This window comes from Poecilia formosa, unplaced genomic scaffold (genome assembly GCF_000485575.1).
Source record: "Poecilia formosa unplaced genomic scaffold, Poecilia_formosa-5.1.2 Scaffold201, whole genome shotgun sequence".
Taxonomy (NCBI): domain Eukaryota; kingdom Metazoa; phylum Chordata; class Actinopteri; order Cyprinodontiformes; family Poeciliidae; genus Poecilia; species Poecilia formosa.
Window position 1 is genome coordinate 936,804 of NW_006800140.1, and position 12,054 is coordinate 948,857.

Here is a 12,054-nt window from a genome sequence, read left to right on the forward strand (position 1 = left end):
TTACATTTCAGCTACTTTTACTGGAGTGTCAATCATTTTTAAGGACTGGGTCTCTTCTCAACCCCTAACAGCATGTAAAAATGTCCTGGAGAGAGTCCCAGAATGTGTCCAGATCAATATTCAACACTTCCAAGCAGTTTTACGTCCGTGTCTAACGCAGTAGAAGTCAGGATACAGATATTCCAGCAGTTAACTCTATAATTCAGGATTTGGTTCTTTTAAAATACCAGCTTGTAAAAGTAGACTTTAAAAACATTAAATCATATAAGTTTCTTTCAAAGAAGTCTGAAATCTTTTTAAAACTACAGATACGTCGCAAAGTTTTCACATTTTGCCACATCACAACTAAAAAGCTGTGTTAGCTTTTGCACCCTACAAGAGTCGACTTGCCTCTCAGTTCTGGGGAACATCTGTATCTTGGTAGATTTGCATCCATGCCTCCTCACTCTTCCATTTCTCAGATAACGGTTGATTGAACAGAAATGTAAGACGTTCAAATATTGAAAAATTGTTTTAGAACTCAACTGTGCTGGAGCTCCGCTTTGGTTGTAAGGGAACGAGCTGGACTTGGCTTTGGTTGCTAGGTAACGAGCTGGCTTGGCTTGGGTTGCTAGGTAACGACGCAGTGACTTAATAATCAGGAAATGTTTTTAAACGACTCATTTCCCAGACACCAAAACACAAGGCCATTGCCAGAAAACGGCTTTGTGAATTTTTTTTAAAGTGCTCATCAACTAGTTTCTAATGCAAATATCTTAGTACACTTGTAGTTAGTTTTGTCTTATTTCAAGGAACTTTTCGTTACGATGTAAGAGCCTTTTTAAAGTCAATACTTCCTTAATATAAGTGAAATAATCTGCCAGCGGAACAAGACATTTTCACTTATGAGAAACATGTCTTGTTCCACTGGTGGATAATTTCACCTATATCTAGCACTTTTTCAACAAAATTAAGGAATTATTGACTTAAAACAAGCTCCAATTTCTAGCTGAAAAGTTACTTTTGTCTTAAACTAAGATAGCTGCACTACAAACTAGACTAAAAATACTTAAGTGTTTTTGCAGTGTGTGAGTAGAAAAATGTGCAAAAAGTGAATTTTGAATATTAAGTCCCCTTTAATGTCTCAGAAGCTGCTGTTTTTGGACTTTCTGATGCTGTTTGTTGTCTCTAATGTCCTCTAACAAACCTTTAAGGCTTTCACAGAACAGCTGGATTTACAAAGAGATTGATTAAGCTACAGACTGTTTACTTTTTAGATTTCCTCTGGATTTATGTGGGAATATCAAAGGGGTAAAGTTCAGTCACACGGCAGTTTTCAGACTTTCAGATATCATTATTCCTGAATCTTACAGTCATGTGTTACCCTCTGTTAGAATACGGTTGTAGCATAAAAAAAATATTGGAAAACTTCAATATTTTAAATACTTTTGCAGAGGACTGCATGTAAAAATAATATTATAATTCCTTACTTTTTTGTCATTGCTTCTACTCCAGTGATCCAAAACTTCATCAGATCTTATATAACTTCCTTTTCCCACGAGTTGCAGGTCACAGAGTTGCTTTCCTAAAGACGGGATAAAAATATTAGTCTCCACAAAAAAGAAAAAAAAACAACATGTTTTTAAAACAACACTGCAAAATTCATCTATATCTTATTAATATGTTTAATTGTTTTAGGGTTTCCTTGGAGTGTCAGACACATATTGGCCCAAGTTTCTGCTCACAAGCAAGAAATTTGACTGTGTTTTCACAAAACCACAACATACAGTCATTAAATAATATAAACTTTGGAAGCCTGTCAAACTGGAGGTCCGCAGGCCACATCTGGTCCGCCACTGCCATTTCTGGAGGACCAGAGAGATATAGTTTCTATTATTTTATCTGTCAATTAAATCAGTTTGTATTTGTATGGGGCCAATTTACATAAATGTGAACAGATACTATATATTATTTAATATTAAGGCCAAATCAAATGCAGAGAAAGTTATATTTAAACAGTTTGTTAGAGGATAGATTTACCTTTACAATCTGGCACAACCGGTCCTTTGAGGACATTTGTGATCTTCATGTTGCCTGAAATAAAAAGAAGTTTGCTTCAGGATAATAAATAAGTAAATAAATATGTATGTATGCAATCATTTTTTAAGACAAAACAATTTAAAATAACATAAATGATGTTCATATAACTGCAGTGATTTGTGTTTGCAGACAATCCAAACACACAATGACTAAGAGAGAAACTATTGTCATCAAATAAAAATTAAAATGAAAAAGAGGGTCAAGAAAGTGAACATGATTTAGAAATAAATGACTGTTTATTCGGATGCTTGTTATGAGTTTTCAGATTAATTTGTTTCCATTTTCTGCAGAACTGAAGTGTTGCAGCTGCTACATGATCTGAGTGAGATAACGGTGAACAGCGCCCTCTGCTGCTCTCATTATGAACTCCAAGAGCCTAATTTAACAACATCCAGGCTTGTCTGCTGCAGATTTAACCCTATTAATCGGATTGTTTCTTCATTGTTGGCATTTAAGCCGATCTGAACACAAACATTCCTCGCATACGTGCGTGTCGGACCTGTTTAATTCTGTAAATGTCCGCATTTCTCTGCTGGGACCAGATTATGACACCAACATCACATCAGCAAGACGTCTTAAAAAACTGAGGGCAAGTCAGATGTGGGGCTTTGCTCCAAAGCTCTTTTACAAATATTATGTTTTCCCTAATGAGATTATCTGCATGCGCACTTCCCTGAGGGCAGGGAGAGGAAGAATGAAAATGACTCGAGTATTTAGTGGGCTTGGGCTGATCCCAGGGCCTTGCATGCAACCTGTTAAATCGCTGGGCAGCTAATGAGCGGCTTGCGTGCCAGTCGATCATTAGTGCCCCCCCTCAGAAATGGTGACCAAACACCTGACATTTCCCCCACAATCACCCAGAAGACGAACTGCAGAGGCCTGTCGGCAGCCAGCAGCCAAATATCTTAATATTCACACCAAAACTTCACATTTTGACACGTTACAGCTTGTTTTAACTTTTCCATACACAATATAAAAATAAAGAAAAAAATACTGCCTGTGAAAAACCAGAAACCAAATATTGTAAATTTTAACATTCACACCAGAACATCACATTTTATCAATTTACAACTTAAGTTTGTCTATTTTTTGCCTTTTTACTTTTCCATACACCAGTTAAAAATAAAGGAAAAAACCATGCTCCTTGTAAAAAACCAGCAGTGAAATATTTTAAATTTTAATATTCATAACCATTGAACTTCACATTTTGTTGCAACAGAGTTTAAGTTTATTTATTTTCTGTTTTGTTTTTTTACTTTTCAATATGCAAGACAAAAATAAAGGAAAACAAGACGAAACTACTACAGAAATGGATAAAACCTCAAAATTAACTCATATAATCCAAGTATCTTCAAAGAGTTGCTGTAGATGGTACTGCTGTGCGTAGGAAGGATCTCCTGTAGCAGTCAGTCATGCAACAAATATGAAAAGACCTCTGACTGAAAACTTGCTGTATGCCAGTCGCATAACTGTTAAAACCTGCTAACAGTTCAATATCCGAGTAGCAGAGATGAGATTCCTAGATAGCATCATCTGGATGACAACAAGCACTGCTAATCCACTTCATTTGCTTTTGTTGCTCCAATTTCAGTCGGGCAGAGAGACGATTATGATAGACAGGAAAAAAATCAGGTGGCATTGCATCCATAAAGGCTCCTTTTCAATTGCCCTGAGGTTTGGGATCATAGTTCAGATGATATTTGAGTTTTTTAGATGCTAATCAGTTGCTCCCGGTTGTAAAACGATACCACGTTGCCGTGGTTACGCATCATAACAGCTCTCTGAAAGTAAATAAAGAAGTAAGATCAAAAATCCTCCAAGCCACACAGCATCCAGAAGCAGAGGGAATACTTGTCCAAACATGCGATTCCTCTAACCAAAACTATTATGAACGTGTAAAAAAGAAAAGAAAAAAGAACTGAACAAAATGAATGAATGCAACAGAGCTGGTCCGACATAAAGTTTTTTCCTCTAAACTGCCTTTTATTTTACTTTTATTGTTAAATTATGCAATCAACTTAAATACTTTCACATTTGTTCTCATTCAACTCCTTCTGCAAACAGGAAAATAATTGTCTTTTTATCTCAAAAACCTCCCGATTGTTAAGTCACAACACAGACTCTGCGCTGTCACCTAGCAACCCCAGCCAAACCCAGCCCTGTTACCTAGCAACCCCAGCGAAGCCCAGTTCTGTTACCTAGCAACCCCAGCCTTGTTACCTAGCAACCCCAGCCAAGCACACCTCTGTTACCTAGCAACCCCAGCCAAGTTACACTTACCATCCAGAAACCACTTCCTGCATTCTTGTTGGTTGAGCTCCCCTAATGCCCTAACGCTCCCCTAATGCTTTTCAAAGATGTACGGTACTACAGCTGTATATCTGTTGGCAACCATTTTGACACACTGAGTTTGGGGGCGTGGCCAGCAGCAACTTATTTGGATTTAAAGAGACAAGCCACCCTTAAAAAGTTCATAGGCAGAGCTGAAATGTCATTATCTAGATGATTTTGTGGAAAAAAAATAATTTTGTTCATTTTTTTAGAGCAACTATTGCTTTCTACTCATTCAGAACCATTTATTTTATTTCATAGTCTCCTTTGCAGGAGTTTAACTCACAATCATCCATTACCAAATAGCTGCTCATGGTTGTACTCTTCATTTTTTAGTATTTTTGTACAATAACCACCGGGTGGCGCCCTGACATAAAGACAATAGATCATCATTTGTCTGCTGTGTAACATCTTCATACTTCCATGCTTTTAAAAATAACACAGTTTAATTGTTTTATACATAGTTATCTGTTGCTGGTTGAATTAAAGTCATTTTATATCAGAACACATATTTTGGACATGAATCATGTTCAGAGACTTTCTTCATTCAGCTGTCAGAGAATAAGAGGATACACCAAAACTATTGAAAGAAATAAAATCTTTCCCAAAAATGTTCCTCTGAGCAGCTTGGTTTGATACAGTGGAAACAAATTCAATCACTGTTGGAGCTTGTAGGTCTCTTTTGTTTAGTTTGTGGTATAAAAATGTTCCAGATAAACATTTTGTACACTTTATTTTATTAAAATCTTTTCTTCCCTAAACAAAGAGTTTCTGTGTAGGAGACGGCAAAAAGCAAAGAAAGTGATCCAGCTGTGACTGGCATCAAGCAATTTTCTGAACAATTTTAGCAATGTATCAGTTTTCAGAACATCCATGATGATAATCTATGCTCCTTTGGATTGAGATCTGGTTAATCTGGAGAACAAGAAGCTCATTGTCATGTCTGAGATGATTTGAGCTTTGCAGCATGGTGCTTTACCGTACTGAACTAGCAAATGGGCACAATTTGGAGGTGTGCGTCCTTTCCCATGGCTCTAAATCTGACTTCACTGGAATTAAATATGCAATAAAAATCAATTGTTTAATAATTAGATGCTGAACAGAGTCCATCGCGATCCTAAAATGCCCCAGAAAACCACATTTTTGATGTAAATGCTTTATCAAAATTCTGTTTAAGGATTCCTTATATCACTAATGTAAGTGAATTTACTGTGAATAACGATTTTTACGGGGAGTTTCTCTTAACTGTTTGACTTGTTTTCATTTTAATAATAAATTTTCTGTAAATTACATTACCTTTAGCTATAAATTGAAATCTGTCATAAACAAATCATACCTCATGTATGTTATGTGTATTTATTGTTAATTTTTGTTAAATCAGGCATATTTATATGGTCTATTCATGTTGATTAATGTGAATTGTCCCCTTTTTGAAAACTAAATAAATCTAAAGAAATTTGAATCAATGTTTAGTGACATTTTTTGTTTGTCAATGACCCATAAAACCTAAAGCCAGCACTGATCCAAGGGCACACGAAAATAAAATTTGTTTTTAAGTGTACTTACAAAGATAAACTATAATTTTCCATGCTTTTAATCATCTTTATCCGTCCAAAAAGAGTTTAAGCAAACATCATATGCATTTCCTTCATCCCATTATAATTTAAATGAATTAACAGTAAACTTAGATGTTGCTCTTTCCAATGAGACTTTTTATTCTTAGTTGACATCGGTGCAGAATATTATGAAGGAGCTAAATCCTTGCATGCTAACTGATCCATTAAAGCTCCAAACTGATCCAATCCAAGTCAGCTTTTCTAAATTACATAAACCTTATTAGAAGAGTTTAACAGCTCAGAAAGTGGAGCAGTCACAACACAGGCGCCATATGACTGAAATCTTCTTGGCAAGCTCAAAACAAAAAAAATAATTATGAAAATCTCATTTGCAGTCTGACATTGAGAGCTCTTTGTTGCAGTGTGGGAAGTTTTCAGCTGACCTGAAGTGGCACCACTATGTATGTTAGCATATAAAGTTCAATATCATGCAATAATTTGGAACATAATTACTTAACTTTAATTAATTAATTAAGCTGTACCACTGGATGAAAAGTTAAGTTACATTTATTCATAAATCAATTTATAAACATTAAGGACTAACTAAATGCTAAAGGGGGATTTTGCATGTTTTTTTTGTACTTCTATTTGTGTCTCTTCTGCTTCTGAAAACAGTCAAAGCACTTTAAAAAAAACACCCAGTGTTTTTAGGTAATAAATAATTGTTTGGTGTCTAGAAAATGAGTAGTTTAAAAAAATCTCACAATTGTTAAGTTACATTCCACAACTACTGTGCAGTTACCTAGCAACCAAGTGGAGTCCTGCCCGTTTCCTAGCAACCCCAGGAGAGTTCCAGTCCATTTGGTCAGCTGGTTTTACCAATGTATGAACTGTGGCTGCAGGAAAAGAAATGTTTTATTATTAACTTACCATCCATCCAGAGACTTTTTAAATTTAAATAATAAACTGAACTAAATATTCAATGTTTGATAACTAAGATCAATTGGAATGTTTGTGTGATTGAACTAAAGTTATTTTTTGTGGTAAAGTGTTTCAAAACGACATCTGCTGTGAAATTACATTATATAAATAAACTGGACTGAGTTAAATATTTGTACCAGAAAGTGAAATAAATAAAAGCATATGTTTTATTGGGTCTAAGGAAAGTTTTCAAAGCAGATTGAACAGTGTTGGGGTTTCTGCTTGATTTGGCTTACACAGTTAAGTGACTTTATTTTCAAACTGTGTTAAAAACTGAGGAAAATACAGTGAGAGATAGTCTTTTAAAAAAAAGTTTTGTCTGGATGGTGAGGCTAAATATTTAGCTTCCTGTGCCATCTAGTGGTCATGTTGACATGCTGCAACACAGTGTAGTTTCTGTGGGATTCATAACTCTGCATCTATTAAAAAAATAACAATATGTACTCTATAATAGTTTACTTTCGTGTTTATGTGCAAAGTAAATCCAATTTAAAGCAGCAAAGATATAAAGAAAAAATGTAAAACCAAATGTAAGCAGCCAATAATCTAAGTTTTAATCAACACAGGCCTCGTTAAGCCCTAAATTAAATTTTACCTGGTGATTGTTTTTAAATTTCCAATTCACAACAAGCTCAATTACTCAAGACCTGATTTATCTAATCCAGATTATCACTATTATTAAACCTTCCCCCCCGCCCCCCGAACTTCAAACCAGTTAATTTTTAAACTATTTTCATGTAATTCATAAGTCATAATATTACTATTGCTTTTTGGAAACTTCAGAGTGCAATGTTGGTTGTTCAAAAACATATTTTGACTCAATTTCAAAGTCCTACTTAAGTCATAGCAACATTAATAAAATAATCAAAATATTGGGATTGAAAACTCAGGTCATTCCATAAGTGCCTACTGGATCTAATTAGCATCAAACCTAAATTTACATTAGCTGCAGTTTTCAAATGCATTATTAGAAACTTTGAATAACTTAATTTACAGCAAAAACATTTTTAAACAATTGCATTTAAATGATTTTGAACAAAACTGTGATTAAAATACTACAAAAGTCCATTACTTCTCCTAGCCTATTTTTGACAATACTAATTAAATTTTACAAATTGAATTTCAGCATATATTTTTGAGCAATCATTGATGTTCATTCTGCAATGTTTCAAATAAAGCTAAATACTGAAAGATCCTTTTACTGTAATGTCCTAAAAGCTTTTATTCCCTGTTTCACTGTTAAAAATATATTGTTTTAGGGATGTACTGCTTATGTAAATATTTATTCATATATTTTGTAATTTTAAGCAATCATTTGGTTCAAAGAATTTAGAATTTCTTCATACCTAAATCATATTGCTTATAAATGCCAGTATTACGCAATTCTATTTCATAGTTGCCTAGTGTCGCTAAAAAGCCTCAAACCATATGGTTACATATTGTCTACTTCATTACACTGTATAAACTATTTTTTTATGAGTACTAAGTGCTTTAGCAGAAATGTTAAGGGAAACTGTGGTTGGATAAACATTGCGGCTAATTACTGTAATGAAAAATGACTGAAAGCAGAAATGCTAAACTCTATTTAAAAATGTTCTTATGTAAGAATTATCCAGACATTTTAAAGATAAAAAAAATCATGAGATAACACTGGGGTTTCCAACACATCTGGAGCAAAATATGCAGCAAATTAAAACAAATTCTTTTTTAAAAGCCATTAACTAATAGTTAATTAACCACACAATGGGAGGGAAGGACACTAAAAATAATGTGGTTAAGTTTAATCAAAGGTTTTGATTAAACCACAGGAAGATCATGTTGGATCCTCAACATTTCAAGGTCATCATTCAACCTGCGTTTCCATGGCAACCACAAGCCAGAGGTTAAACGTTTGCAGTTTGTGTTTGCTCCCAGCTCACTCTGCTGTCATAAATTACCGGTCACAGCAGATGACACAGAGCAGCGCTGCGCTGCAAGGAGGAGACCGAAAAATTAAAGGCCTGGATCTTCTTCTGAAGCTTTTTCTTATTTCACTTTTATCATCAGTGAAATTAAGATCACAGGAGTTCAGGAGATAAAACCTGAGTAAATATAAAATGCAGTTTCCAAATGATAATTTAAAAAAAGTTGGAAATCAATTTTTACAGCTACTGTAGCTGGTGTGCTGTATACTGCAACAGTATATTAGGACTACTATAAATAGAAAAAGTAATAGAATAAATTTCAGTCCAAAAAACTCAAAAATATTGAGATTAAGCTCAGAAAAATTCTAGAAAAATACTTGGAAATCTGTGAGCGTGAAAAGTTTAAAATTTGCTAGAAAAAAAAGATATATTGAGAGTAATCTAAGAAATTTCTAAAAAGACGAACATTTCTGAGTTTCACAAGTTGATATTTCCTGACTTTTGAAAGTCGGAACATTTCTGAAAGTCAACATTCTTCTTGTTTAATTTTACAATCTGTCCCGGACATCTCCATTGCAGTAATGACCGTCAATGTTATCTTTAGCTTTCATGTTCGCACAACTACGGCGTTCAACATTTTGAACATAGATATTTAAAATCAGTAAACATTTCTTTCTCACTTATTATATAAGCAGTGTTACACAATATCAGGATACAAAACGGAGTTTGTTTAACTAAAAAGTAGCTTGAAATAAGTACAAACCGAAACCAAAATGGCGCCAGCGGCGGTCTTTTAGCTTTTTCAGTCTTTTCATAGTTAAAAACGTGATAAAATATCGAGTTTACCAAACAATTTACGCATCCACATTTAGCTGTGTTTCTTATAATTTAGAATCCCTGTCATGCGTTTTTTTAATTCATTACTAACCTGTAAAACAGAGGGAAATGATGAGACAGACGACCGGAGAAGTTCCACATATTTGCCATATTGGAGAGGGAAGGCCTGTGATCTCGCTATACTGCCTCACAGAGCACTGCGCCACCCCATGGCATGGGGGTGTAACTACAACTTAAATAAAGCAACCCCCAAAGTGACATACTCTTTTTTGTTTTAAATCAATACAATAAAATTATGCGACAGACTGGCGACCTGTCAAGGGTGAACCCCGCCTCTCGGGAGCGTTACCTGGAGAGGCAGCAGCAACCCTCCTGACCCCATTAGGGACAGGGGTGTACAGATAATGGATGGATGGACAATAAAATTAAAGTGATTACACATTAGTGTGTCTCAAAGACAATCAAAAATGACCAGAAAATGATCAGAACACCCACAGATCACAACAGAATGTACTTTCCCTGAAGTCTTTCTTTTTTTCTCATTAATAGCTGCTAATTAATATCTGCAGAGGTAAATCTGTGCCGTTAAAAAGCTAACAACAAAGCACCTCCCTAGTTTTTGTTACTTATCCCTAAAAAGTTGATAAGTTGATGCTCTCTTGGTCCAAACAGAAAAAAGGCCGATAAAGGAGAATCTGTCTGGTTTGCATGAATAAATTCAGGGCAGAATCTCTCTTTTAATCTGTCATTAGTGAATCCAAAACAAGAGAACAGGACAAAAAAGAAAGAAAGCACAAGTAGTTCTTGATTAATTCAATGTTTAACCCTCTTAATCCTCATAAGGACATGTTCCCATCACGTGATCTGCTTAAGCACATCTGTTCAATCTTAATCCAAGGAGGCTTTTTTCTTAATGAATGTTAATGTGGATGTGAGCTAAATTGTCAGATAAGGCAAACAGTAATTAGATGGTAAGAAATTTTTGTCCATAAAATCTAACCCAAGAACAAATCTTGTTTTATGAGTTAGTTGGAATTAAGTGTGCCTGCATCTCACCTTTTAATCTGATGGATTATGGATGCTTTGTTGCAACTTTCATCCATCAGGATGTTTTTTAAAAAGATTTCGCCACACAAAACACAATGTGCGATTTTGCAGCTGAAGCTAATACACTTTTCCCCCTGCTGCACCCGAGGCAGAGCAGCATGTAATGAGAACAAGCGCTTTGAAAGTGCTGTCACATCTCACATCTCCAGGTGAACGGTCAGAGATTAGTGAGGTTAGCGGATGGGCCTGAAGGGAGGCACTGACAGAAACATGGCCGATCAATTTTCTGAACTCCTTCTCAAAGCCCCTTCGCTCCAGCTGCAACAAACGCCCCGTCTATCCACCTGAGCTTCGCCATCCACTTCCACTCCGGCTTTGTGGCAGCTAGAAAACTGTGATATGACAGACGTCAGTTCCCCTCGGGGGCCGCAGTGTGCACAAGGTGAAGCGGTGAGATATATTTGTCGCCAATAGCCAAACTCCTGGCTAATGGTGAATGAGGACGCAGTAGATGTGACATATTTAATCTCCTGAGCAGTTGGCACCAGGACTGCACAGACCCAGTGAAACATGCACTTTGGGGTGATTCAAACACCTTTTAGTGAATAACAGAAGTAAAATATCTTTACTGACACTGGATTTAAAGCACTAAATCCAGTGAAGAAGTCATGGGGAAGTCATGACGTTGATAAAGGCATCTTGATTGTTAGGAGAAACAATTAAAACCTTTTTGAAAATAGGCATAATGGTGATTTAGCAGCAATTTTCTGCAGGGTTGTACACCATGTTTGTCCAGTTCAAATAAATTCTGTGAACTTAAAATGAACCTGTTATGCAAAATTCACATTTTGCCCGTTTTTATATTTCCATGAGTTTATATTACTTCTAAAAAAAAAACAATCCAAGCACTTAATAAAAACACTCAGACATTTTTTTGGCAATAAGTTCATGATTTTTGAGCCGTTTCAAAAACCTCCGGAAAGTAACGTCACAGATCACCAGGCGCTGCCCGTTACCTAGCAACCCCAGCGGAGTTCACCCATTACCTAGCAAACCAGCATGTTTGGTCAGCTGGTTTTGTACAATGGCTGCTGGAAAAAGACAAGTGTTGGTTGTGCAGGAGGCTCCACTTCTGCTTTTCATAGATGCACGGTTATATAATTGTGCATCTCTCTGCATCTATTTTCAGGTCCGAGTGTAAACGTTGACTTGAAATAACCTGAGAGAATTATCTTCTGTTTGAGCTCTTTGTTCTGGATGAGTTCGGATCTACATCTTTTAGTTTCTAATTATTGTTTGTTATTTATTTGAATTCTAAA

General features: G+C 35.6%; 1 long non-coding RNA gene across 2 annotated transcripts; it reads right to left on the bottom strand.

Moving 5' to 3' along the window:
* Positions 1–1,473: 1,473 nt before the first annotated feature.
* On the bottom strand, positions 1,474–9,882 carry LOC107838013 (uncharacterized). 2 transcript variants are annotated; one of them, XR_001664062.1, is made up of 4 exons: positions 9,780–9,882; positions 2,020–2,073; positions 1,767–1,844; positions 1,474–1,564 (listed from the first exon to the last, which is right to left on the bottom strand). It is a non-coding gene; the product is annotated as an uncharacterized LOC107838013 (long non-coding RNA). The 2 variants fall into 2 exon arrangements; XR_001664061.1 differs by lacking the exon at positions 1,767–1,844.
* Between the last annotated feature and the right edge of the window lie 2,172 nt (positions 9,883–12,054).